General features: G+C 40.6%; 1 long non-coding RNA gene across 1 annotated transcript; it reads right to left on the bottom strand.

Moving 5' to 3' along the window:
* Positions 1-2,822: 2,822 nt before the first annotated feature.
* LOC131002754 (uncharacterized) lies at positions 2,823-3,235 on the bottom strand. Its single transcript, XR_009094397.1, has 2 exons — positions 3,149-3,235; positions 2,823-3,074 (listed from the first exon to the last, which is right to left on the bottom strand). It is a non-coding gene; the product is annotated as an uncharacterized LOC131002754 (long non-coding RNA).
* Between the last annotated feature and the right edge of the window lie 23,723 nt (positions 3,236-26,958).

The raw sequence follows: 26,958 nt of genomic DNA, 5'->3' as shown, positions 1-26,958 counted from the left end.
GTGCGCGCCCGGGGCTGCGCCTGCGCGCTCTGCGCGCTGCGCGCCCGGCGGGCGACGCGCTGCCGCTACTGCCGCTGCTGTTGTCGCCTGCTGGAGCTACTGCCGCTGCTGTTGCCGTGCGCTGGAGCTGCTGGAGGCGCTGGAGCTGCTGCTACTGCCGGACGCTGCTGGTGGGCTGCCGACCAGGCGGCCATTCGCGCACGCCGGGCTGCTGCGACGGCCGGCTGCTGTCGTGTGTGGGGGGCTGCTTTGGGAGGTGGCGGCGGCAGCCCTAGCTGCGTATCTCAAACCCTAGGGGGCCCAAACCCTAGTTTTTCCAAAGATAGGCCGGATGAAGTGTTCGGGCCAAGTTTTAGTTTTTGGGTTTATTTTATTTTATTTTTCTTTAAAAATAGAATAGATGTTGGGATTCCACGAATGGGTCACGAAGAATTTTAATTATTTTTTTTTCTGTTCTTTGCATGCCGTGGTGTTAATCTCTTATGCTCTTTACCTGCTTTTGTTCGTCTCTGATTGTTAATATGTTTTATTAACTGCGCTTAGACAAGCATGATAGTAGGTTTATCGTTTTCTTAAGCATGTTTTAGAATTCTGCGAGCATGTTTTACATGTTGCGTTCTAGAAAAGCATGATTAGGATTATGTGCTTGAGCATGAACAAACCTTTTGAAATTAAAAAGACTAAGCAGTTTTAATAATTTTAAGCAATTAAAATTATTTTTAGACCTCCACATGCGGTCTCAAGAAAAAGTGATTGAGAGTATGAGTAAACGTTCACCCTATCGTGGCTTACTTCATATTTGATTTCACAAGTTTGTTAAGTTGGGATTTCTATTAAAAATATTTAAGTCCATTTAAGTAGTGGGAGTTATGCGGTAAACGTCCACCCTATCATGGCTTACTCGTATGATTCTCATGAGTACTTTAGAGGATGGATTTTCAATAAGATAACCAAGAGGTTAAATTGGAAGCGGTATGGTCCTAGTGAGTATGCCAATTTCAAGAATTTAATACTCAAGGTTAAATTGTGGTCATTGCTTAGATATCATTTCAAGTACAATGTACAACTCCCCATGGGAGTCCCTTCTTGAATATGATATGGTCTAGTTAAAGTCCGACTATTAATTTCTTTTGTCAAAAGGTTAAGTTGACATGGATGGAAATTAAACGACTAGGTAAATAGTCTGGTTGAGAAAATCATGGTAAACGTTCACCCTATCGTGGCTTACTCATGAGTTTTCTTGGGCAGTTGGAGGTTTCATTAATATTGTTTTATCAAAAGGTTACAATATTATTGTTACGAATTATATGCTTTCATGTTCTTACATGTTTAAATTGTTTACTTTCAGATATGTCTATGTCTCCGATCATTAATATTTTAGCTAGCAATCCTCTCACCGGTCCTAACTATACCGAATGGAAACGCCACATAATGTATATTCTTGACGCTGATGAGCACAGTTTTGTGCTTACCACTCCATGTCCCGCGCCCTTAACTGATCAGTCGAATGATGCGGAACGTGAGGCGCATAGGAGGTGGCATAAGTCGAATAATATGGCCAAGTGCTATATTATGATGACTATGTCGCAAACTTTGCAACTCCAGCATCAGGGCATGGACGATGCGGCGATGATCATGTTAAATCTCTCTGAGGTTTATGGGGAGTCCGAAAGATCTGCCCGCTTTAACATAATGAGAGAAATCTTGGCATGTAAGATGAGCGATGGCAGTTCTGTGCACGATCATGTCATACATATGATAAATTTGTTTGACAGGCTTGATCTGCTAGGAGGGGGTATCGAAGGTGAAGCCAAAGTCGATATCATCCTCAACACTCTCCCCAAATCTTATGAGAACTTCCGTCTCAATGTCGTTATGAGCAAGGCCAACTATACTCTTAATGAGTTTTTGAATGCTCTAGTTACGGCGGAGGGAGTCATGGGCACGCGGAAGGAGAAAGAGGTTCTTGTCGCTGCCAAGGGATCTGCTTCTTCGTCGAAAGGCGGGAAAAAGAATTGGAAAGGTCCAAAGGGCAAGAATGACAACGAAGCTAGTGGGAGTGGCAAAGCCAAAGTGGACGGCCCTACCGGCGGCGTGTGGTATTATTTATTTTATATATTTTTTGGTATTATTTATTTTATATAATCCTGTGCATGTGGGCCTGTAGTTGAAATATAATTTCGACATTTATTATTGGGTCTTTTGGTTCCAAATTTTTATTTCAATCTTTATTATAGCTTTTATATTGGATAATTTTTTTTTCTATTTATGTAAACTTATATGGTCTGTAGTTGTATTATATCACGTTTGATATCAAAATATGTAATTACCTATATATACTATTAGTATTCTAACATTGTATCCTAGTTTTTAAAATATTTTATCTATTTATCCTATATGTAATCACCTTTAAATATTTTAAGTTTTTATGCTATATTATATGAACATTAAAATTGTATCCTAGTTTTTAAAGTATTTTATTTATTTATCCTATATGTAATCACATTTATATCTTTAATTTTTCACGCTATATATTATGTTGTATATTGTTTATATATATTCAATTTGATTTGGTCTGCATCTTTATCTTATTTAATGGGCTTACAATTTTGTCAACGGTTTGTTTATTATTTTGTTTTAATATATAAATATGTTATTTTGTCAAGATGTAGTTGCATTGTATATTATATTATGGTTAACTAATTCTGTATTTTTTTGCTTTTATTTGATGGGCTAAATTAATTTGATTGGAAAATGCAAATACTAAAAAACCAAGCAACATAATACTGAAATTGTATGAAACTGAAATCCTGAAAATGAAATTTAAAATTACAATTCTAAAGTACGAAATTTGAAAGTGCAAATCATAAAGTACTAATTACTAAAACATCATAAAACTAAATGCTACTTTAGGGCTTCTCCTTCTTGATCACAACTCTCTTCCCTCTTTTATTCACGAGTTTTGGGTCAGTTGATGTTTCTTCTTCGAGTTGTCTCTTTGTTGCCTCATTGTCACTGATGTTCACTGATTCATGTACATTGGTAAAGCTGCTACTCCCACCATCATTTTGAACCTGAAATATGTCATATTTATAATAATTGTTTTCAATTTCAAAACCAATCTATATAATATTTATTTAATCAATACCTTAATGTTTTCAATTTCTTTGTCTTTCAATTGAGTTTCCTTGGTCGCACTTTCAACTATTGACCCACAATATTTATTCAAAATATTCGGGTCGCAGTTGATTTTTGTCACAACATATGCTCCATCAAAAATCGTTGATTCTTCAACTTTAATTTAAATAGAGCATTTTTGTTGGTGATAGCATCTATCTCAATTGGCAACTCATTGCTATTAGGATCCTGCAAAATTTTTAATTTAAATTAATAACTTCAGAATTATCTCCATAATTTTATTTACAATTTTATTTTGCATTCACTTACATATATTATTTCTTCAGCAGGTTTCCCAATTAGTTGTAAGCACTCCCTATCCCATAAGCTTAAAGAAACACCTCCAGAATTATCAGCAACATATACTCTTAGTCTATACCTATTTTTTTATTAGATAACATGTTAGTAAGTCATAAACAATAGTATTTTCCAAATATCTTAAAATGGATTTACCTCATTTTTCCTGAAACATCAAAGGTTGCACAGTTGTCACAAAAAAATTTATCATCATTTGCTTTCAGTTTTTTTAGGCATATGTTGCATGCTAAGTAAGCCCAAGCTCGAAGCGTTGATACAGAACATATTGTGCCATATATCCAGTACATTCCCCTCTTAAAAAACACGAAAATATATTATTTAAATGTTTCGAAAATTTAATATTAAAAAATATAAAATTATACCTGTTGACCAGTCAACTCTGAAATAGTCATGAATTTTGCACTGCCTTCATTTATTTCATCTTCAATTGTTCTAATTGTTGGTGATGCCAATAACTTGAGATTGATTGATCTCTCCTTGTGAAGTTTGATAAAACTGCAATTGGAAATAATGTGAACAATAATGTATGCCGATGCAATTAATTTTTATTTTTTAAAATACTTACTTGTCCTTCATCTTCTTGATTTCAACAATATTTTCATCAAAAAGTATGTTTGACACATGATATGAACTTGATATGCAAACTTCACCTGTTTCATAAACCAAAATGTATTAGCACAAATAGATAATAGATAATGATAAGGGCAAATTGCATGAAAATACCCCACTTTAATCCAAATTTGATTTTTTGACAATCTTTTTTTTTTGTTGCAAAAATTTGAACGAGCTTTCAATTTATTGTAATGTCCGTTCGGAGATACCTTCCTGTAAGGCTTTCATTTCATTGCATCCATGTAGTGATATGATAGACATTGCAACCAAAAATTGCATGGAAGGTATCTCTGAATAGACATTGCAACAAATTGAAAACTCGTTCAAATTTTTGCAACAAAAAAAAAGATTGTCAAAAAATCAAATTTGGATTAAAGTGGGGTATTTTCATGCAATTTGCCCTAATGATAATAATTTTTTTTATTTTTTCTACCTCTGAATATAGATGGGCGACAGAATTGTACTATAATACATATTGGCATTTTTGGTTTGTGCATAGATATTCATGCATTTTATCTGCATACTGTTCCCAAAGTGTGCATGTCATAGTCTTTCCCCTGCAATTAAATACAATTTAGGTTAGTCATTCACATATATTGAGATATTTTATTTATGCAATTAACATAATTAAAAGTATAATAAATATTACTCCAAATCTTCTATGATGATATCCATAAGCTTTGTTTGTTGTCCATTGAAATCTTTGATTATTGGCTGATAACTTGAAACTACGATTCCCATGATATCTACAATATAAATTTGAAATTAAAATTCATAAGATGATAATAATTAAAATAAAATGGCTGAAAAGTTTTTACCAAACATGACCACATTCTGGACGTCAGAAATAGAAGAAATTTCTCCAAAATTCTTGATGTTGAATGTGTGATTTGGGAATGTATCATCATCGAGTTCTACAACTCTTGTGTGCTTGAACAATAAAAGCTTATATTGTGACTCTGTGGTTTTGTATTTCATGGTGTTGTTGGTGATAACAAAATCCTTGATTGCATAAACATGTCCTTCTGTGAGGAGTGGCTTAATTTGCTGTAGTGATGAAGTATTAATTGTGGCATGGATTCGATCGCCCTGTAAAAATAAACAAAAATTTTAGTAAGATATTTGAAATTTTCGAAAATATAAAAAAATAGTGTATTGAGTGAGTACCTCTTTATCATGGAACACACACTCATGAGAAAATGTTTCAGATCTGTTGTTGAACTTGAAGATGTCATAACTTCTTATCAAGCGCAATTGCAATGCGATCTTGCTCTTTCCCGGTTCCAATTCCTTGATGACGCCGAACAAAGGAGCCCTTTCAACGTAAAATGAAAAAATGAGAATAATTTTAGTGGAGATCGATTTTTTTGTTATGGAATTCATATTGTGATAGGTAGAATTCGTATTGTGATAGTTTGTGAGGTTATATTTATAGATGGTGGAAATTATTTATTTTGTTTTAAAAAATTATGGAGTAACTGCTGCAGTTATGGATAGGATTTAACTAAATAACTGTAATAGATTTGTAAATTGTGTAAATTATTTATTTTGTTTTAAAATTCGTTGATTAAGACAGTTATGGTTGGGAGTTAGTGGGAGTTAATTAACTAACTCGGATACATTGAATGGGTTATGATTAAATAATTGTATTTATGTTATTAAGACAGTTATTTTCGAAAAAATGACACATATTAATTTGAAAATTTAAAATTTGGAGAGGTAGGTGGCGGGAAAAATGACCGTTTAACTGGTCTTTAATATAATATATAGATTATGGTCTGGGCTGACCATAGATAATTAATTTATTTGAGGCCCATCTTTATTCCTTGTATTTGGTCCCTGGACTGGCCCAAAGTCTCCTAGCCCAAGAAGAGAGAGAACACGCCTCCTACACCTAATATGCGCCTCCTACGTATTTATTTTATTATAAATACAGCTGTCAGCTCTCAGGAAACATACACTGATAAAATTAGGGTTTTGAGAGCTGTGTGGGGCGCAGGAAATCGTGTGGAGCATTCTCTCTTGGAACTTTCACAGTTCGTTGTCCATCCAACGGTGAAAGCTGAGCGGGATACAGTTCAGAAGATCAGAGCTGGAGTCAGATTTTTCGCAGGAAATCAAGTTCTGGCAGATTCGGGAGAACAACCATAACTTCCTCCACAGAACTCCGATTCAGGCGAAACAGGCGGCCACGGAAAGCTCTCTCGAAGGCGAAGAAGTCGTTTTTCTGGGCAGAATACGATTTGAGGACGTTTGATGCTTCAAACAAAGGCTTGAAGCTGACTGGTCTGTTCAGCTGCGAGTTTGACGAATTCTTCTGAATTCTTCAGGTTTTTCTGAACTCCAACGTGCAGCACTTAAATTCATAGGAGCATGTTAGGGATTAATCGTTGTATGATAAATTAATAATAATCCAAGAAACGATCATCGGGCAAACGGAACGTTAATTCAATTTAATATTCCTTCAATAATTTATTGTGATAACTCGGGTACAGTGGCAAATTCTAAGGAACCCAGGAGCCACAAGGCGACCAAACACATAGAGAGAAAGTACCACATCATATGAGAAATCGTAAGCAGAGAAGATGTGCTAGTTGAGAAGATTGATACATTGGAGAACTTAGCTGACCCTTTCACGAAGAGCTTGCCGCAAAAGGCCTACGAGAAGCATGCTCGAGGGATGGGGCTGCGGTTGATGCCACCCACTTAGAGAAAAACTTTCACTATAAGTGGGAGAAGAAGTGAAGTGTTTGTTGTAATAGCTAGTATTTAGACACATTGTATACTAAAAGTTTTGCTTTAGTATAAGTGGGAGATTGTTGGATTTGTATACTGAAAGCAAGAACGTTTTATGCTTGTATACAATGATTCATGTGTTCACTATTTTATCTCCTATCTGATTGGGTTCATGTTTGCATATGTATGTTCTTTATCTCTATATAAGTAGATTATATGGTGTGTTGTAGATCACAGAAGACCGTATAATTGGAATAACCTTAAGAGATATAATATAATCACAGCCGAAATAACTCTAGGACAAGTTATTGGTTTAGGCTGCGGTACAGATGGAAGTAGTTTGTCTTGACTACTTATCTATACTGGTACGTCATAACGTATTGATAGGACCACAGTGAGATGTATTCTTCTATCTGACTTAAGTGAAGAATCAAGATCTCGGTAACTTATATTATCTTAATACTAATAAGATTTCAGATATATATGTTGATTCGTTTATCACTTTGATTTACTATGAGCGAGAGTTATATAGTAACTTGAGTACTCTGTATCTTGGGTGATAGCGGTTAATATATGATATTTGATTATCTGTATTAGTACTCGTATCCGTATAGGATAATGACATCCCCTTAAGGAGCTCAATAATGTTTATTGCGCTAAACCCTGCAGGTTGATTATGTTCAGGCGCAATAATAAGGTTTGAGTGGTACTGCTTAAGGATTACAAAGAGATTAATTAATTAAGGCTGTCAGAGCTATAATTAATTAATGGATGTCGGATATTTTAAATACGAGGATTTAATAAGTCTAAATACAAGCCCCGACTCTTCACCGGCAATAAAGGGGTAAGTCAATATCGGTTCTCTAGTGGAATGAACTGATATTTATAAATTAATTATGGTCTGGGCTGACCATAAATAAATTAATTTATTTGAGGCCCATCTTTATTCCTTATATCTGGTCCCTGGACTGGCCCAATGTCTCCTAGCCCAAGTAGGGCTAGAAATCGCCCAGGCCTAGTAACTGGCGCCCCCTCCTCTGTTCTGTATTATATAATACAGCTGTCAGCTCTCAGGAAACACACACTGATAATTATTAGGGTTTTGAGAGCAGAAGGAGGCACAGGAAACGTAGGTGATTTCTAGCTTGGGACTTTTGTTTAGCCCTATTTTGTGATGAATTTGTGGGTGTTTACGACTTATTTTGACTTTTATTTTGGTCTCTTTCACTCAAGAGTTGATTGATTTGAGCTTTTGTGCTAATTTTGTTGTCTCAGGATTTTATGCTCAAATTGATTGATATGTGGACAAAAAATAAAGTCAGAATTTAGTTGATTGGTCTCAAGAAGAATCGAAGTTCGTCTCGATACGAGTTCGTAGGCGAAAACGGATCCAAAATCCGACTTGAAACGAGGGAGAACGGACCAAAACAAAAACGCTGCGCATTGCAGTCTGCGAAAGGCATAGACGACGGCGCCGTATCACGGCGGGCGCCATCCACGGCGCCGCCGTCACTGGGCGGCAGTTACGTTTTTCCATTTTAAAGTCGATTTTTAGGGTTTTTGGAGGTACTCTCGACCCCAGCAGCCTCCTAGGCGATTTCCACTTGTTTTCTCTTAGTTTTAGAGTAGTTAAACCATCAACAAACATCTTTTGGATTGTAGATTGAAGATCATGTTAGTTTTCATTACATCGGATTGAAGTTTCGGATTGTTCTCGCTGTAAGAATTCAGTTTATGTTTTCTTTGGATTGAATGCTAGTTTATTTCCTTTGCGTAGATTATTGTTGCTTCGAGTTTACTTGATGAATGATTTGTTCTTTATTCTCGCCTAGATAATCGTTGTTTATGATTGATTGATTTATCTAATGCTTTCTAGATTGCTAGTTAGAACCCTAGGTTTATTAGTTCCCTGCGTTCTTAATCTGCTTCCTATTTTTCGCCTAGATTGATTTATATGCTTTCTGTTGATTCTGCATTAGATAATTTTACAAGCTTTATTTAATTACGCCTAGATTTAAAGAGAGAGTGTCAGACCCAACTACCTGATTAGAGTGTTTAGGTTTTCTTTCAGTTTCTTGTGAGTAACACAATTAGAGCCCTGCTAAGCCTTCCTTGAGAGACGACTTGAGTCACCTTACCGCCCTAGGACGACCTCGTATAAATTCGAGTCCATCCGTTAGGTGTTTTTGGATGAGTCAAATTTTGGCGCCGTTGCCGGGGAAGGCTTTAGGCATTTGATTGTGTTGCATTTGTTTTCCGTGTTTATTTTTGTTTATTTCTTTTAACTCGGTTATTTTCTCCCTCCGGTGCGTTTGATTTGTTTGTTCGTGTTGTGTATGCAAGGACGTAGAAGCTTGAAGAGAAAGCTTTCACCTTACTACGACAACATTCACCAACCTCGTGAGGTCCTTTTAAGCCTGGAGGAGAAGTCCGAGTCCAGTTCGAGAAACCTTGTGGAATCACAGCTTCGAGAGGAAGACTGTGAAGAGAGAATCGCTTCCAACCCCATTCTGGAAGCCGTTGAGGAGACACTTTCAGTGCATTCTGAAAGAGAAGAAGAAGATCGTCCCAATCCTGATCAAGAAGCCATGGCAGAGCAGAATGTCCAGTACATGGGAGATTTCTCCAGGCCGGTTATTGGGAACACTAGCACCTCAGCGATAGTGCTCCCCACTGCGGTCCGGAATTATAATCTGAAGCCCAATGATTCAAGTTTGCTCCCCCTCTTCTATGGGCTGCCGAATGAAGATGCCCTGCAGTTTATCAGAGACTTCTGCACCCAAGTGCAAACTTTTTCGCTGTTGGACCTCACAGAGGAGCAGCTAAAGCTTAAGTGCCTCCCATATGCACTTAAGGATCGGGCGAGGACGTGGCTGCTATCTCTGCCTCCCAACTCCATAACCACTTGGGGGGAGGCGTGTGAGAAGTTCATGTTGAAGTACTACCCGAGTCACAAGACACAGGAGATCAGAGTTCAAATCATGAACTTCATCCAAGGAGCGGACGAGCCTTTTCATGAGGCTTGGGAGAGATTTCAAGAACTCCTCCGCCAGTGCCCGCAACACCAACTGACCACTGTGATGTTGATGCAATTTTTTTATGACGGGCTGGTACAGACTGCTCAATTCATGGTGGACAGCACGGCAGGAGGGAACATCGCTAGGAAGACCGCCGACGAGCTTAAGGAGATTTTCAAGACCCTAGCTGAGAGCTCACAACAGAAATCAGTCCGTGGAAGGAATGCTGAGGCCAGTGCAGTGGCACCCCAGTATGAGCTGCGGAAGCAAGTGGCAGAAATTATGAGAGAGATGCAGCAGTTGAATATGAGTAGGGTGGAACCACCTCGCACCAGTGAGCCTAATGTCGAGAGTTTTGGCATATGCGGCGAGTATGGCCATGGAGCCAACGAGTGCCATAGGATGGGCGAGCGTCCTTATGAAATAGGAGTAAAAGTCTTTGCTGCACAAGGGTATTCGAGTAGGCAACTCCAGGGTCACATGCAAGGACACGGGCAGAGTTCTCAATACTGTCAATTCCAGCAGCCTATGGGTTATCAGAACCAGCAGCAGTTCTACCCACCTCAGCAGCACCAACCTCCAGGCCCTTTATTTGAAGATCAGATGCAAGCTTTCATGCAATCTAGCAAACAGGCGATGGAGGCTCAGAGTGCTACCATCAAGCGCCTCGAGACTACAGTTGGGCAACTAACAGGAGCCTTGAATCAGCTGCAGCAAGAACAGCCAACTGGGAAGTTCCCAAACCAGGACAAACAACCGCATCAAGCTCATGCCGTGGCTGTAGTCAAGGAAAATGCCCCAATAACCATGGGGAAATGGAGAAGCAAAACAGTGGAAGCAATCAAGGCTACACAATGCCCCAGTGAGCCACTGCCACCTGTCACTGTTGCACCAGACCAACCACCACCCAAGCAAGGAGATCCAGGTAGCTTTATTTTTTATATTAGCTTAGGTGAGGTTGAAAAGGTTTTTGGAATGCTTGATTTGGGCGCGGCAGTCAATTTGATGCCGCTTGATATTTTTGAGAAATTGGGTAATAAAGAGCTGAAATGCACAAATATGAAGATAGAGCTAGCTGACGGCTCTATTAGCAGCCCACGGGGCCTTGTTGAGGATGTTGAGGTTGTTGTGTGGGGGATTAGAGGAGAGAATGGGCATCTTGTTTTGCTTGGCCGACCTTTTATGGCCACCACCCATACTCGTATTGACGTGAGTACTGGAAATTTGAGTATGGCGGGGGCAGGGAGGTCTGTAACTTTCTCTGTTTTTGTTAAGAAATCTCCTACTCGTACCCCCCTATTGCAAAACTGTTCTTATGTTGAGACTTTTGATGTTTTGGATGAGGACTGTCTTGTGCAGGACTTTCTTTATAAGTTACAGGAGGAGGACGAGATTGTGGAAGAATTCCTTGCTAACTTGCAGGATGAGGCTGACATTGAGCAGGAATTTCTGGAAAAACTGCAAGAGGAAGATGATATAGAGCAAGGCTTTCTGTGTGCCTTGCTACTGGAAGAGAAGCTTGATGAGGTTGTGTCACTCGATCTCCTTGGATGTGTGGATAGAAGACCATCTCATGATATGAGCATGGAGCGCTCATTTGGAGGACCCGCAGCTGCAATTCACGAAGACGTGTTTACACAGGCATTTAAGCAGCTGACGCTTCAATCAAATTTTGGTTAAGGGATCCTCTTAGTCGGGCTGGCGACTTAAAAACTAGCGCTGCATGGGAGGCAACCCATGTTTTTCTTACTTTCCCTTGTTTTCGTTTTTCTTTCGTTTTGTTTGGGTTTGTGTTTCTGTTGTTTGGTGCAGGTTGGTGCGTTGGGGACTGTTTGGTTTATAGATGAGGATTGGCAAACATCGTGGGATACTACGGCTCGCCACTTGGATCGATATTCAGGGAAGTTTTTCTCTTTCACCCCTCTTTTTGCGAGCACTGAGGACAGTGCTAGATTTTAAGTGTGGGGGAGTGTTTGTTGATCCTATGGGTGCCTTTTTGTTGTGTTTTTGGGCTTTCTTGTGTGGGGCAAATGGTCTCCTTTATCTTGATTGTTGCTTGGCTTCAAGTAATAATGCACACTTTGATGATTTGTTCACAAGTAAATTTCATGAATTGTGTTGGCTTGGTTGCTATCTTTGTCTCTCAGGCTATACATATTCCTCACTTGATGTAAGTTGTTTAATGTTTTGGATGCAACACCCTGATGAGCTATTCTTGACGTGATTTGTCCGGTAGATGCTAGAGGGAGTGTTTTCATTGTGATAGCCTACGATCTTATCCCTTGAGTTTGAATGTTGGTTTGTTGTGAAGTTTTCTATAGCTCTGGGTCTCTGCTCCTCTGACGGTAGTGTTATGAGCATGGAAAACCACGTGAGAATATTTTGGATTACCTCCAAAAGTGTTGATCTCACGAAAGTTGGCCCATATATTGAGAATGGAATAACATCACCTTGAAAAGAAAGATGTATAAAATTGAGATTTGGTTTGATTGTTTATCATCTTCAAGGGAAATGGGATTTGATTATAAAGGCAATCACATTAGGAAACTCACCTCTAGCGGAGAATCGGGTCTGATCGGATTGAATTGTATCATGTGGTTGTTGCTTCTTAAAATCTTAACAATGAACATCTCGTGAGGAATGTAATGGCTAAGAGACTTAGATTGGTTGGATATGTGAATGGTGAGGAAGTTTTCTTGTGAACTATCATTTGGTGTCGTGACTTTGCTTGAGGACAAGCAAAGGATCAAGTGTGGGGGGGTTGTTTAGCCCTATTTTGTGATGAATTTGTGGGTGCTTACGACTTATTTTGACTTTTATTTTGGTCTCTTTCACTCAAGAGTTGATTGATTTGAGCTTTTGTGCTAATTTTGTTGTCTCAGGATTTTATGCTCAAATTGATTGATATGTGGACAAAAAATAAAGTCAGAATTTAGTTGATTGGTCTCAAGAAGAATCTAACTTCGTCTCGATACGAGTCCGTAGGTGAAAACGGATCCAAAAACCGACTTGAAACGAGGGAGAACGGACCAAACCAAAAACGCTGCGCATTGCAGTCTGCGAAAGGCATAGACGACGGCGCCGTATCACGGCGGGCGCCATCCACGGCGCCGCCGTCCGTACGGCGGCCGCCGTCACTGGGCGGCAGTTACGTTTTTCCATTTTAAAGTCGATTTTTAGGGTTTTTGGAGGTACTCTCGACCCCAGCAGCCTCCTAGGCGATTTCCACTTGTTTTCTCTTAGTTTTAGAGTAGTTAAACCATCAACAAACATCTTTTGGATTGTAGATTGAAGATCATGTTAGTTTTCATTACATCGGATTGAAGTTTCGGATTGTTCTCGCTGTAAGAATTCAGTTTATGTTTTCTTTGGATTGAATGCTAGTTTATTTCCTTTGCGTAGATTATTGTTGCTTCGAGTTTACTTGATGAATGATTTGTTCTTTATTCTCGCCTAGATAATCGTTGTTTATGATTGATTGATTTATCTAATGCTTTCTAGATTGCTAGTTAGAACCCTAGGTTTATTAGTTCCCTGCGTTCTTAATCTGCTTCCTATTTTTCGCCTAGATAGATTTATATGCTTTCTGTTGATTCTGCATTAGATAATTTTACAAGCTTTATTTAATTACGCCTAGATTTAAAGAGAGAGTGTCAGACCCAACTACCTGATTAGAGTGTTTAGGTTTTCTTTCAGTTTCTTGTGAGTAACACAATTAGAGCCCTGCTAAGCCTTCCTTGAGAGACGACTTGAGTCACCTTACCGCCCTAGGACGACCTCGTATAAATTCGAGTCCATCCGTTAGGTGTTTTTGGATGAGTCAACTTTCATAGCTCGTTGTCCATCCAACGGTGAAAGCTGAGCGGGATACAGTCGAAAAGATCAGAACTGGAGTCTTTCGATACGATCATCAACGACCTCTGCATCCGCTTTACAAATAAGTAATTCCTAACACCTATGTGCAGCTGTTAAATTCATAGGAGCATGTTTAAGATTAATCGTTGTATGATAAATTAATAATAACCAAGAAACGATCATCGGGCAAAGCGGAACGTTAATTCAATTTAATATTCCTTCACAAAGTTCCAGAACCCACATCAATGCGCGTCTGGGTAGTAGCCATAAAAGGCCAACCAAGTAGAACAAGTTCCCCATTCTTTCCTATAATGCCTTGCCCTACCTCGAGCACAACAAAATCGGCTAGCACCGTGATTCCTCTCACCATGACTTCAACATCTTTTAAAAGACCACGAGTTCTACAATTTGCTCCATCAGCTAGTTGAAGTCTTGTTTTCGTGCTTTTGAGCTCCTCTTCCTTCCTGCCCAATTTCTAAAAAATAGCATACAGCATCAAATTGACTGCCGCACCCAAGTCTAACATGCCCGTGAATTCTCCAGCTCGACCCAAACCAATACCAATAATGAAACTCCCTGGATCTTCTTTCTTTGGTAATGGTTGGGTTGGATCAACAATTGATGGTGGCAGAGGTGGGCTGGGCTTCGGTGGTTGATATGGCGTACTTGATTTGTGAAGTTTCTGCTCTGGCCTTATCAACTCTGGCGCTCTCCTCTGCTCTGTCATCCTTCTCCTCTGCTCTGGCTGCCGAGTCAGAGCTGACTCTCTTCTCTGCTCTGGCTGCAGAGTCAGAGCTGACTCTCTTCTCTGCTCTGACTGCCGAGTCAGAGCTGTCATCCTAGTCTGCTCTGGCATTATCGCCAGAGCTAGCACCTGATGAGTCTGGCTCTGCTGCTGCTGTAGCTGGTCCAGGGCGCCCGACAGTTGCCCCACGGTGGTCTCAAGCCTTTTTATGGTGGCAGACTGAGATTCCAAATTCTACTTCGTTATATCCATGCTCTGCTTGCTAACCTCCATAAAAGCCTGCAACGTATCCTCCAGAGACTGTTTTTGCGTTGGAATTTGTTGTGCACTCTGGAATTGATTATGCTGAAAGTTTCTTTGTTGTTGACACCTTGGAGGGTATTGTTGGGAGTAGTTAGGCTGCGGTGTATAGGGCTGTTGTCCTCTCCAGGTACCAGCGAAATTCTGTTGGCCTTGGTTATAGCTCTGTCCATACTGCAGTCTGCTATGCCCGTCTGGTCTGCTCTGCACGTTAGGTCTGCTCTGCAATCCTTGCGCAGAGTGGACTTCAGCTTGCCCTTCCAGCGTGAACTCGCCCATTCTATTGCATTGATCAACTCCATGGCTGAAATCACCACAAATTCCACACGGCTGTACATTTTGCATAGGGGCAGGGGGCGGTTCCATTCTTCCCATCTTCATTTGCTGCATATCTCGCATAATTGAGGCCAATTGTTTCTGCATCTCAAATTGATTCGTTACAGCGCTGGCCTCAACTTTCTTCCCACGGACCAATTTTTTTTTAGAGCTCTCCTCTAATGTTTTGATTATTTCCTTAAGCTCTGCCACAGTCTTTCGAGCTATGTTCCCTCCTGCAGTGCTGTCCACCATAAATTGGGCAATTTGCACTAACCCGTCGTAGAAAAATTGCATCAACATCACATTGGGAAATTGATGTTGCGGGCACTGGCGGAGGAGTTCTTGGAATCTTTCCCAAGCTTCATGAAAGGGTTCGTCCATTCCTTGGGTAAATTCCATGATTTGCGACCTGAGCTCCTGAGTCTTGTGGCTGGGATAATATTTTAGCATGAACTTCTCACAAGCTTCTCCCCAAGTGGTGATGGAGTTGGGCGGCAGAGTAAGCATCCAAGTTCTCGCCCGATCTTTAAGTGCATAGGAGAAGCATTTGAGCTTAAGTTGGTTCTCCGTGAGATTCAACAATGGAATGGTTTGAACTTGCGTGCAGAAATCACGGATGAATTGTAGGGCATCTTCACTCGGCATCCCATGGAACAGAGGTAGAAGACTTGAAACATTCGGCTTTAGATTGTAATTTCTGACGACGGTGGGAAGCACAATAGCCGATGTGTTGGTGTCTCCGATGACGGGCCGGGTGAAATCTCCCAAGTACTCCAAGTTCTGCGCTATCTCTTCTTTGTTTGTGTTCTGCTCTGCTCGGTCAAAGGCAGAGCTGGAGTCAGAGTGCGCCTCAGAATCAGCGTCAGAGTATAACTCGTCTACTCTGGTATGTGTGCGAGTGTTATCCAGCGGGGACGTTAGTTTTCTTTTCAGACTACGGCATCCCTGCATACACAACACTCAACACACGGATTAAACGCACCGGGTGGGAGGAAAAGAAAAGTAAAAACAAAAACGTAAAGTACAAAAAACAAGAAAAACGGAAAGAAAAGTGACACAATTAAACGCCTAAAACCTTCCCCGGCAACGGCGCCAAAATTTGACTCAACCTAAACACCTCTGGATTGACTTGCAATAGAACAAGGACTTCCTAGCAGTGATAAGCTAACCCAAAGTCGTCTCTCAAGGAAGATCTTTAAGGGCAATTAATTATGTCACAACAAAAAGTATAAACTATGGATTTAAAGCTGTAAAATTATCTAAAGCTGGGAAAAGTAAACTTAACTAGAAACATAAATTAAAGAATTATCTAGGCATGAAATGTCGCAGCCCGATATAGCCAGTGATAGCGTATACCAAGTATCGTACGACTAATAAAAGAAATGGTGAAAGAAATAGAATTTATGTCTTGCTTTAGCGGAAGCATTTGCAACTATACTCTTTTTCAAGAAAGACTTTAAGACTAAATTAAATTACTTGCTTGGTAAAACAAAATTAAAGACTTAGCAGGGTTTGAAAGTAGTTTCCCTTAGGGGATATTACAGACCAGCAATATAAATAAAGGGGTTCATCAGAGTTGTGCAGCGATGCGTTACTATATGTGTGAAGACATATAGCAGGGAGTATAATAACTTATAGAGTCAAAGCAATAAGATAAGCATGAGACATAGAAAGACACTGTCAACTGACAATTCCAACAGCCTTCACCCATCCTCGCGCCAAGCCAGACCTGCACATTTAGAAATATATGCAGGGCTGAGTACCAAAAAGCACTCAGTGGACACATGCCGGAAATAAATTAAATCTTGCTCTTAGAGCTATATGTCAATCTTGCCCTTTTCAATGCATCAACAGGATTTACATGAGATTTAAAATACCTGTTCACGTTTTTCTGTCATAAACTCATTTGCATCATCATAATAATATCATTAGTCTGCAGACATTATATTCACGGTATGTGCCAACTATGAGAACTCATATACATATATATATACTAGGTGAAGAGAAGGAGGCCTCCTTCAAATCACCGTGACCGGCCGACTAGAGACGGCTCACGATCACCTCTGCGCACAAAACCTTTACTGTCATCTAGATCAGTCAAAGGCCGATATCTTGCATCATGATCATAATCATGTCTTTCATAGAGGCAACATACCATATCTCATTCTCATCAATAATATATATATGGCAAGATGACAATTTTCATAATATGCATCAATAATGCTTCAACATGCTTCATTTTCATAGTACTCATCAATAATGCTTCATCATGCTTTATTTTCATAATACTTTGCATTAGAACTCGTTATTATGGTAGCTTGCCATAATAGAGTTAGAATAAAGCCCACCTGTCTCAGGAGTCGATGACGTAACGCCCGGGGTCGTACTAACGCCGGCTGTCACTCGAACCTTTAGTGGCGCACGTGTTTAGATTGCCATGTGACAAAATAAACTCTAGTTAGAATCTCATCTAACTCATATCTCATACTTAAGCTTAGACTTTCATCATGTGCTTAATCTCATCTTATAACTTTTCCACTATTTACCCAACTGGACTTCCCAAAATAATCGGATATCTTATCCAATTAAAGGACTCTCAATCCTAGGCAAATAGCATTCAAAAATCACTTAATCATACATGCTTCAAATAATCACTTATTTCACATAATATGCATATAACTTATCTTAATAATCAAATGACTTAAAAGTCATTATATGAACTTGAAATCTTTTTCTTTGTGGGGAAAATCCCAAATATTCATATAAGCCTTGAAAAATATTTATAAAACTTTCTAGTAGCATTTTCATGCCATATCATGGTGTATAATTCCACCAAAACCCTTTAAAAATTCTTAACACAAAATCAAGGCAAAATTTTCGGACACTTCCAGTTTAACATTCTGTGCTGTCTCGACTTTAACGAATAAACTGCTTTAACTCAGGAATCTCCTGGATTCGAGACTTATACCGATGAAAACCTCTTTGAGTCTAGTTTCGTTTAAAAAAACGTAGACTGAAAAACTCCAAGTGGTTTAAGAGATATGGGTGTTTTCCCACAGTCTACCAGATTCGGCAGTTTGGCACGACTGGAAGCTAGGATTTTTAAAAATTAGTAAACGTTGTCCAAAAGCTTTGAAGTTTTACATGAGTCTGTATAACACGTGTATCTTTCTCCCATAAAAATTTGGGAGGCTTAATATTTTTTAATGTTACTGAAAAGTGTGACTCCACAGACTGCCTTCTTAAATTCTCGGCGGAAATGTGCAGTAAAAGTTTTATATTTTAAAAAGATAGTAAATCAAGTCCAAATGACTTGAATTTTTACCAGTGCTTACAAGACTCATATATGTACACACCATAAAATTTGAAGATTTTTGGACGAGGGAAACCTCGTCAACTCATCAGTCCAGAACGTAAGAAAATTCCCGAAATGGTCGAATTTACAACATATACACATATCCTCATAGATTCATGCTTTCACTATCATTCTCATGCATTTTCTTACTAAGAACTTATCATGCTTTACTAATCATAACACATAGCCCTTTCAAGGGTTCTCAAGAAACATATCTCTTCCTTTCATGTATCTAACATGAAGAGGAGTATGAGCACATGAATGTAGTGGAAAGTTGAAAGAATTTCTCATGCTTTCTACTATCAAAATTCTCGAAAATTACAAGAGTAGAGAGGGGACTATCATGCTTCTATATACCTCAACAAACATGCTTATATATCAAGAAAAATATATATATACAATATGAAGGGAGAGTTGAGGTTGCTACCCACAAGATTAATGGAGGTGGTGTAGGGGGTGATGTGAAATCCTCTTGGAGCTTGTGCTTAAGATTGATACACCCTTGAAGGCTTTAATGTGTTGCTAGAACACTTTGGCTTCCTTAATCCTTACTATATTTGGTGAAACAAGAATGGAAAAGTGTGGTGAAGTGAGAGGGGAGGGGCGGCCGAAGGGGAAGAAAAAGGGAGAGAAGGGAGCTTGCTTCTTGATGAGCTTTGATGAGAAGTGATGGTGTGATCTTAGCTTCACTTAATGCATATCTTGCTTTAATTGAAGAAGTAATGGTGAGGATGTCATCCTATTAATGGTGTAGGAGAATGAGAAGAGAGAAGGAGAGAAGAAAGAAGAGAGAGAGCCGAGTATGAGGGGGGAAAGAGGGAGAGACTTGCATGTGCTTGTGTGATCTTCTTTTAATACACTATCTTGTAGTCAAAGATGGAGTAATGGTGGAGTATGTCATCCTATGAAGTGAATAGAGAAGGAGAAGAGAGGAGGAGGGAGGAGAGAGGAGTGAGAGCCGAGAGAGAGAGATATGAGAGAGAGGTGTGAGAGCTTAAAGTTTGGGATTGTGTTTGCTAACTAGGTTAGCCTTTTAGGTTAGGGTTTAATGTTGCATGTGTGCAACATTTATGGGGGAGAATGAAGTAATGAGGGAGAGAGGGAAGGGTGTGCGTGAGGGGAGAGAGAGACCGAGAGTGAGAGAGAGTGAGGGAGAAAGAGAGAGATTGAGAGAGAGTCGAGAGTGAGAGAGATAGAGAGAGATTGAGAGAGAATCGAGAGTGAGAGAGATTGAGAGAGAGTCGAGAGTGAGAGAGATTGAGAGAGAGTCGAGAGTGAGAGAGATTGAGAGAGATTGAGATATAGAAAAATACATACACATATGCTTGACTACTTTACATCACTAATTTAGTGTGTAGGAATATATCCCACGGAAATATATTTATTTACGCGTGGGAAAAACTTATCTCAATTATGATATTATAATATCATAACAACAATGCATCAAAAATCATATGTGAATATTCTACCACGTAAAATATTATTATCACATAGATATCTCAAATTAAACATAGGGCGAAGATAGGCTTCTCCATAATAGGATTTATAAGGCCCGAGAAAATAATCTTGCGGCCTATTAGCTCCCAAAAATAATTCTTATCTCATTTATTCGCCCACGTGCATTATTCCTCTAGCTATTATTTAATAACTCAAATTAAATACGAGCTAGGGCATAAATAGCTTCTCAAAATACGGGGTGTTACATCCTTACCCCCTTAAAAAAATTTCGTCCCGAAATTTGAAATCTCACCTTCGGGAAACAAATCTGGATATTTCTCCTTCATTTTATCCTCCAATTCCCAAGTTGCTTCTTCTTGCCCGTGATGTCTCCATTGTATTTTGACCAAGGCAATTGACTTATTTCTCAACTGTTGGATCTTTCTATCCAACACAACTTCGGGTCTTTCTTCGTATTTCAGGTCTGGTTCGAGAGATATATCCTCTCGATGAATGACATGCTTCGGGTCAAACACGTATTTTCTCAATTGCGACACGTGAAAGACATTGTGAACATTCGCGAAATTTGGAGGTAACGCGAGTCTATAGGCAACAGGGCCTACTCTTTCTAATATATCATATGGGCCTATAAATCTAGGCTTGAGCTTTCCTTATATACCGAAGCGGTGAATCCCTCGAGAAGGGGAAACTTTCAAAAAGACTTTACTTCCCACTTCGAATTGAATCTCTGTGCGTCTAGTGTCTGCATAAGATTTTTGACGATCTTGTGCTTCTTTAATTCGTTGCCGAATTTGTGTCACAGTGGTGATCATCTCTTCCACTGCATCAGGACCTAACACTTTTCTTTCTCCTACTTCATCCCAGTAAAGCGGAGATCTACATTTTCTTCCATAGAGGGCTTCATACGGTGCCATGTTAATAGTCGTTTGGAAACTATTATTGTAGGCAAACTCAATCAGGGGTAACACTTGTTCCCATTGAGCTCCTCTATCTAACACTACAGTCCGAATCATATCTTCCAAAACTTGTATAGTTCTTTCGGACTGCCCATCCGTCTGTGGATGAAAAGCTGTGCTAAAATTCAACTTAGTACCCAATTCTCTGTGTAAGCTCATCCAAAATCGTGAGGTGAATTTTGTATCTCTATCGGAGGTAATCGTCATTGGAACTCCGTGCAAACGTACTATCTCACGAATGTATATTTGAGCTAACTTTTCAGACCCATGCGTTACAGGAATTGGTATGAAATGAGCACTTTTTGTTAATCTATCTATGATCACCCAAACGGCGGTATTTCCTCTATTCGACTTTGGCAAAGCGGTGACAAAGTCCATAGCTATGTGGTCCCATTTCCACTTTGGAATTTCTAACGGTTGTAACTTGCCATAAGGTCGTTGGTGCAACGCCTTCACTTGCTGACAAGCTAAACATCGTTCTACAAATGAAGCTATGTCTCGCTTCATGCCTTCCCACCAAAATTTTACTTTCAAGTCTTGGTACATCTTTGTACCTCCTGGATGTGCTGCGTAAGGCGGGTCATGAGCCTCACTCATGATTTCATTTCTTAATTTCTCATTATTGGGTACACAAATTCTTCCCTCAAACATCAATGCATTATCTGCTGCTTCTTGATATGAATCAAGCTTCTCGGTACGGATTTTCACTCGCAATCTTTCTAATTTCTCATCCTTTCTTTGCATACTAACAATTCTTGATCTTAGATCGGGGGTAACACTGAGTGTCGCCATGATCAAATCTGTGGTTTGCGGTGGAAAAACCACTTCCAACCTTAACCTTTCAAATTCTCTAACCAAGTCATTCTCCTTGGTTAGGATACATCCTAACTTTCCTCGTTCCATTCTACTCAAGGCATCTGCCACGACGTTGGCCTTGCCTGGATGATAATTGATTCCACAATCATAGTCCTTGACTAATTCTAACCATCTTCTTTGTCTCATATTCAGATCCTTTTGCTCAAAGAAATATTTGAGACTCTTATGGTCGGTGTAAATTTCACACCGTACTCCATAAAGGTGGTGTCTCCAAATTTTCAATGCGTGTACTACTGCTGCTAGCTCTAAGTCATGCGCCGGGTAATTTGCTTCATGTGGCCTAAGCTGTCGCGAGGCGTAAGCTATTACCTTTCCCTCTTGCATCAGTACACATCCTAGTCCTTTCTTTGATGCGTCTGTATAGATGGTATATTCTTTGTTTGCTTCTGGAACGGCTAGTACTGGGGCAGTAGTCAATCTTTTCTTCAATTCTTGAAAGCTTTGCTCACATTCGTTCGTCCACAAGAATTTGACTTCTTTCTTGAGCAGATGAGTTATAGGCTTGGCTATTTTGGAGAAATCTTGTATAAAACGACGGTAGTAGCCTGCTAATCCTAGAAAGCTACGAATTTCGTGAGGTGTCGTTGGTGATCTCCATTCTTGCACTGCTTGAACCTTGGCAGGATCCACTTTGATTCCTGCAGCTGAAATGACGTGGCCTAAGAAATTGACTTCTCGTAGCCAAAACTCACATTTGCTATACTTAGCATAAAGCTTTTCAGCTCTTAGCTTCTCTAGCACAGTTCTAAGGTGCTCTTCATGATCCTTCTCATTCCTTGAGTAAATCAAGATGTCATCTATGAATACCAACACGAATTGATCTAAATATTCGTGAAACACTCGATTCATGAGATCCATGAATACGGCGGGGGCATTTGTTAATCCAAAAGGCATCACTATGAACTCATAGTGTCCGTATCTCGTGCGGAATGCTGTCTTTGGAATATCCTCAGGTCGTATCCTCAATTGGTGATACCCTGTCCTTAAATCTATCTTTGAGAAAGCGCGTGCTCCTCGAAGTTGATCAAACAAATCGTCTATACGTGGCAAAGGATACTTGTTCTTTAGGGTCACCTTGTTCAATTCCCGGTAATCGATGCACAATCTTAAACTTCCATCTTTCTTTTTGACAAACAGGACCGGCGCTCCCCAAGGTGAAGCACTGGGTCGAACGAATCCCATGTCCAACAACTCTTGTAGTTGCAGCTTCAGTTCTTGCAATTCTGCTGGTGCCATCCTATATGGTGCTTTGGATATTGGTGCTGCTCCAGGCTCCAAATCGATCGTGAATTCCAATTGTCGGTTCGGGGGTAGACCTGGTAGAATATCCGGGAAAACATCTCGATACTCCCGCACTATAGGTACATCTTCTATCTTTGCTGGTGCTTCCTCTTCTTGGTTCAAGTATACTAAATATGCTGTCGCACCTTTTTCTTTTAGTATCTTGTTCGCTTGCACTGCAGAGATAATAGGTGTCTTCTTCCACTTTCTATTGATGGCGTAAAAACATGTGGGTTCCTCGCCTGGTGGCTGGAATGATATCCGTCTCTGCTCGCACTGTATCACCGCATGGTGTTCTGCTAACCAATCCATTCCCAAAATGATGTCTGTGGTCCACATTCGCATTAGTCTCAACGTCTTAGCCTTAAGCTTAAGAGGTCCTAATTCGAATTCCAAGTTAGGACACACATGTGTAACGGTGGTGACCTTTCCTAAGGGAGTGGCTACCCTTAAGTGTAACTGGGCTGGTTCTACATTCAACTCTAATGTATCCACACAGGTATGTGAGATGAAAGAATGTGATGCTCCTGTATCAAAGAGAATAACAATGGGTACACCTTTCAGTTCCCCAATACCTGTTAGGTTTCCTTGGTTCTTATCCTGATTCTTCTGATTGATAGCATACATCCTTTGATATTGCTGTGGTCTTCCTGCTTGCGGTGCAGGTAGCTGCTTGTGAGGCTGGTTTGGACGGCGAAAAGGTTGTTGCTGTAGTGGTTGAGGTAGAGGAAGAATTCCTTCCATTGCCCTGAGCTGTGGGGTTGGAAACTGATTGGGTCTTCCTCCACTCATCCCTTGCTGTCGGTTGGGGCACTGGCTCGAGTAATGCCCTGGTTTTCCACAAGTGAAACAATTTAGGTTTCCAGCTCTGCACACTCCTGTGTGTAACTTGTTGCACTTAGGACAAGGGGGTATCCCTTGGTGTCCGGGGTGTGACGTCGCTGGTCCACCATAAAAAGACTTATCGCCCTTCACGAAGGGAGGCTGAACATTCTGGCCTTGCCATGGCTTCTTGCCGTCATTTCTACGACTATCCCATTTGCGTTTTCCTTTCTGTCCCTGGTTAGAGTAGGGAGTGTTTGATGCTTGCGTGTAATGGCCTGATGGAGACGTTGGTGCGTGTGTTGCTTTCTCCGGCTGCATCGCTAGCTCCATATCTAGAGCTCTGTTCAAGGCCTCGGCATAGGAAAGTGCCGTTTGACTTGCTAATACCACTCTTATCTCTTGCCTCAGTCCGGCGCAAAACAACTCGGACATCTTTTCATCCGTATCCACTCTATACGGTGCATAGCAGGCCAGATCACAGAATAGTCGATCGTACTCCACTACAGTTCTATTTCCTTGCTTTAACGTGGTAAACTCCATCTCTTTCTTTTTCCTATAGCTTCTGGGTATGAACTTCTCACACAGAGCAGTCTTAAAAAGCTCCCAAGTGAGTTCATCTAACTGCTCCGGGGCCATAGTTTTCTGTTTTGCTTCCCACCAATAGTCGGCGGTTCCTTTCAACTGGTAAGACACGCACATAAGACGTTCTACGTCGTTGCATCTCAGAAATCGAAAGATTCGTTCCATAGCACGAATCCATTCTTCCGTTTCGGCAGGGTCTCCCGTGCCTGCGAAAGTCGGTGGGTTCTGTCTTAAGAAAAGTTCTTCCACTCTCCTATCTTGAGGTGGAGGCGGCGGCGTAGGTTCTCTGGGTTCTTCCTCATTCTCGGGTATATTTCTATTTACTCTTCGTGGAGGCATTATGACAATCTACAAGTTTGATCAAATATAAGTTCCTCTATGTGACAAGGCTTCTCATACTCTAATCTCATAGCTGAGTAATTTACAACATATCATGCATCTCATATATGTATCATGCATCTCACATATACATATATAAACATATAAAATATATACTTTCACATAGAGTATGCTTAATGCGTCAAAGTACTTTGCTTTCAATAAATGCTTTCAAATTGACAATTGTTTCATAACAATGCATCAAAACAAGTAATCTCATTACTCATTTCGTCAAAACTGGCCGCTTCGGCCCATCATATATATCTCGTGAAAATTGCCTCAACGAGGACTTCTTTTGTACAAAAGTGTATACTGTGATCTATAAACTGCTATAGGTCAGTACAAAGTACTACTCTGTTAAAGACCTAGCTACTGCATCATCACTGCGTCTATGTACAAGCAGCCCTACCACTGGGTACAGATACTATCCGTTACCCGTGTACTATAGGGGCCTAACAAAATAAGTACAAGCCCTGGCCTGGGATGGAAACTATCCATTACCAGCCAAAACTAAGGGCTATCTAAACAAAGCTACTATATACACATGCATCTCTACACAATACTATCATATCAGTACCATATCCACCCATGACCTCTACCGTCATCCCGGCTACCCTCGTCACTCCCATCCTCCGTAGCATCGTCACCGTCATCCTCTCGAGCGTCGCCCAATCGAGGCACATATGGCACACCGTCCTCACTGTCAGAGTCGGCACGGTGAAACGGGTCAAAAGAGGCTCTCTCTCGAAGCGGATCCCCTCGAGGAATGTCCGTCTCGAATGCCAAGCCCATGCTAGGAAGATCCAGGGGCTGTGAGACGAGAGTCCCAACAACCGGGACTGATCCTGCGTCGTCCTCCGGGTCTCTAACCATCCCCTGGGGTCGTGAAGGCCCTGGTGCGAAAGGGTCAACATCAGTCATGGCAATCTCACCCTCTCCAACAGTAGGGAGGGGAGGAACAGGGAGGGTCTCACGAATGGGGCTCATCAACTGCTCATGAGTGTCGATGGCCTCAGTAGTGTCAATGGTCATCGGGGTGACATAGGATAAATATCCGAAGGTCGGGGAGTACATCCCGGGAGAAAACATGGGGTAGTCAGGGTCCAAGATAGCAGTAGGAGGAATCTCATCCTCGGGCAGAGTGCCCTGAGGAAGTGAAGAAATAGGGTCTGCAATCGGCTGGGAGCTAAGGAGATCTAGTCCCAAAGCCATCAAAGGATCCTCAGTCTCAGGAAGACCCTGAGGCTGACTCTCTGCCTCCCCCTCTCGGGTGTCACTCTCCGTGAGATAGAAATATGGAGGGTTCGCATACATCACGAACCGGCTCATCAGTACGACTAGGTACTCTGGAAACCGCACCTCAAAACCACCCGGTGCCAATGGGTAGTAAAAATCAGGGGCTATGAAGTGGCACCACGCCTGCCAGTGGGGTGGCATCCTATAAGGTAGGATCTGCATGGCCTGCTGCGCTGTAACTCCGTACTCTACGGCGTCTATCCACCTGTGGTGGAAACGGGCCAAGAACTCCCCAATCGTCTCATGGTGCTCTAAAGTACAGTCGTAGAAAGCCTGTACTATATCGAATCCCTCTGCCATGCTATAAATAAAATAACAACTCTTGTTATTCAAATAAGTCAAGAATGACTTGCTTGCTTATTTAACAACATACTTGCTTGTCTACGATTCTCGTAGTGTATCATGCACTTATCGTGCCTCTTTCTCAACTTATAGATCACTTTCTCATTAACTTGCTTAATGGCATATCTCATGCTCATAAGAAACTTTAACTTACTCAATTGCATATCTTATGCACATGCATATCTCATGCATACAAGTAACTTTAAAACTTAATCAAATGCATATAAATAACTTGAACTTTAACTTTAACTTGCATACCTCGTCAAGCTGGCGGAGATGGGGTGTTGGCTCTTGTCAGTGACATAACTCTTTTAGTCTAAGACTCTAGCTTAGACTAATAACTCAATTAAGAAGAGACTCTATAAGGGATTATGCTCAGAGCAGACGAGCTGCTCTGATACCACTCTGTCGCAGCCCGATATAGCCAGTGATAGCGTATACCAAGTATCGTACGACTAATAAAAGAAATGGTGAAAGAAATAGAATTTATGTCTTGCTTTAGCGGAAGCATTTGCAACTATACTCTTTTTC

The sequence above is a fragment of the Salvia miltiorrhiza genome, unplaced genomic scaffold, assembly GCF_028751815.1.
Source record: "Salvia miltiorrhiza cultivar Shanhuang (shh) unplaced genomic scaffold, IMPLAD_Smil_shh fragScaff_scaffold_178_2, whole genome shotgun sequence".
Taxonomy (NCBI): Eukaryota; Viridiplantae; Streptophyta; class Magnoliopsida; order Lamiales; family Lamiaceae; genus Salvia; species Salvia miltiorrhiza.
The sequence above is the reverse complement of the archived record's forward strand: the minus strand, read 5'-3'. Positions and strand labels throughout refer to the sequence as shown.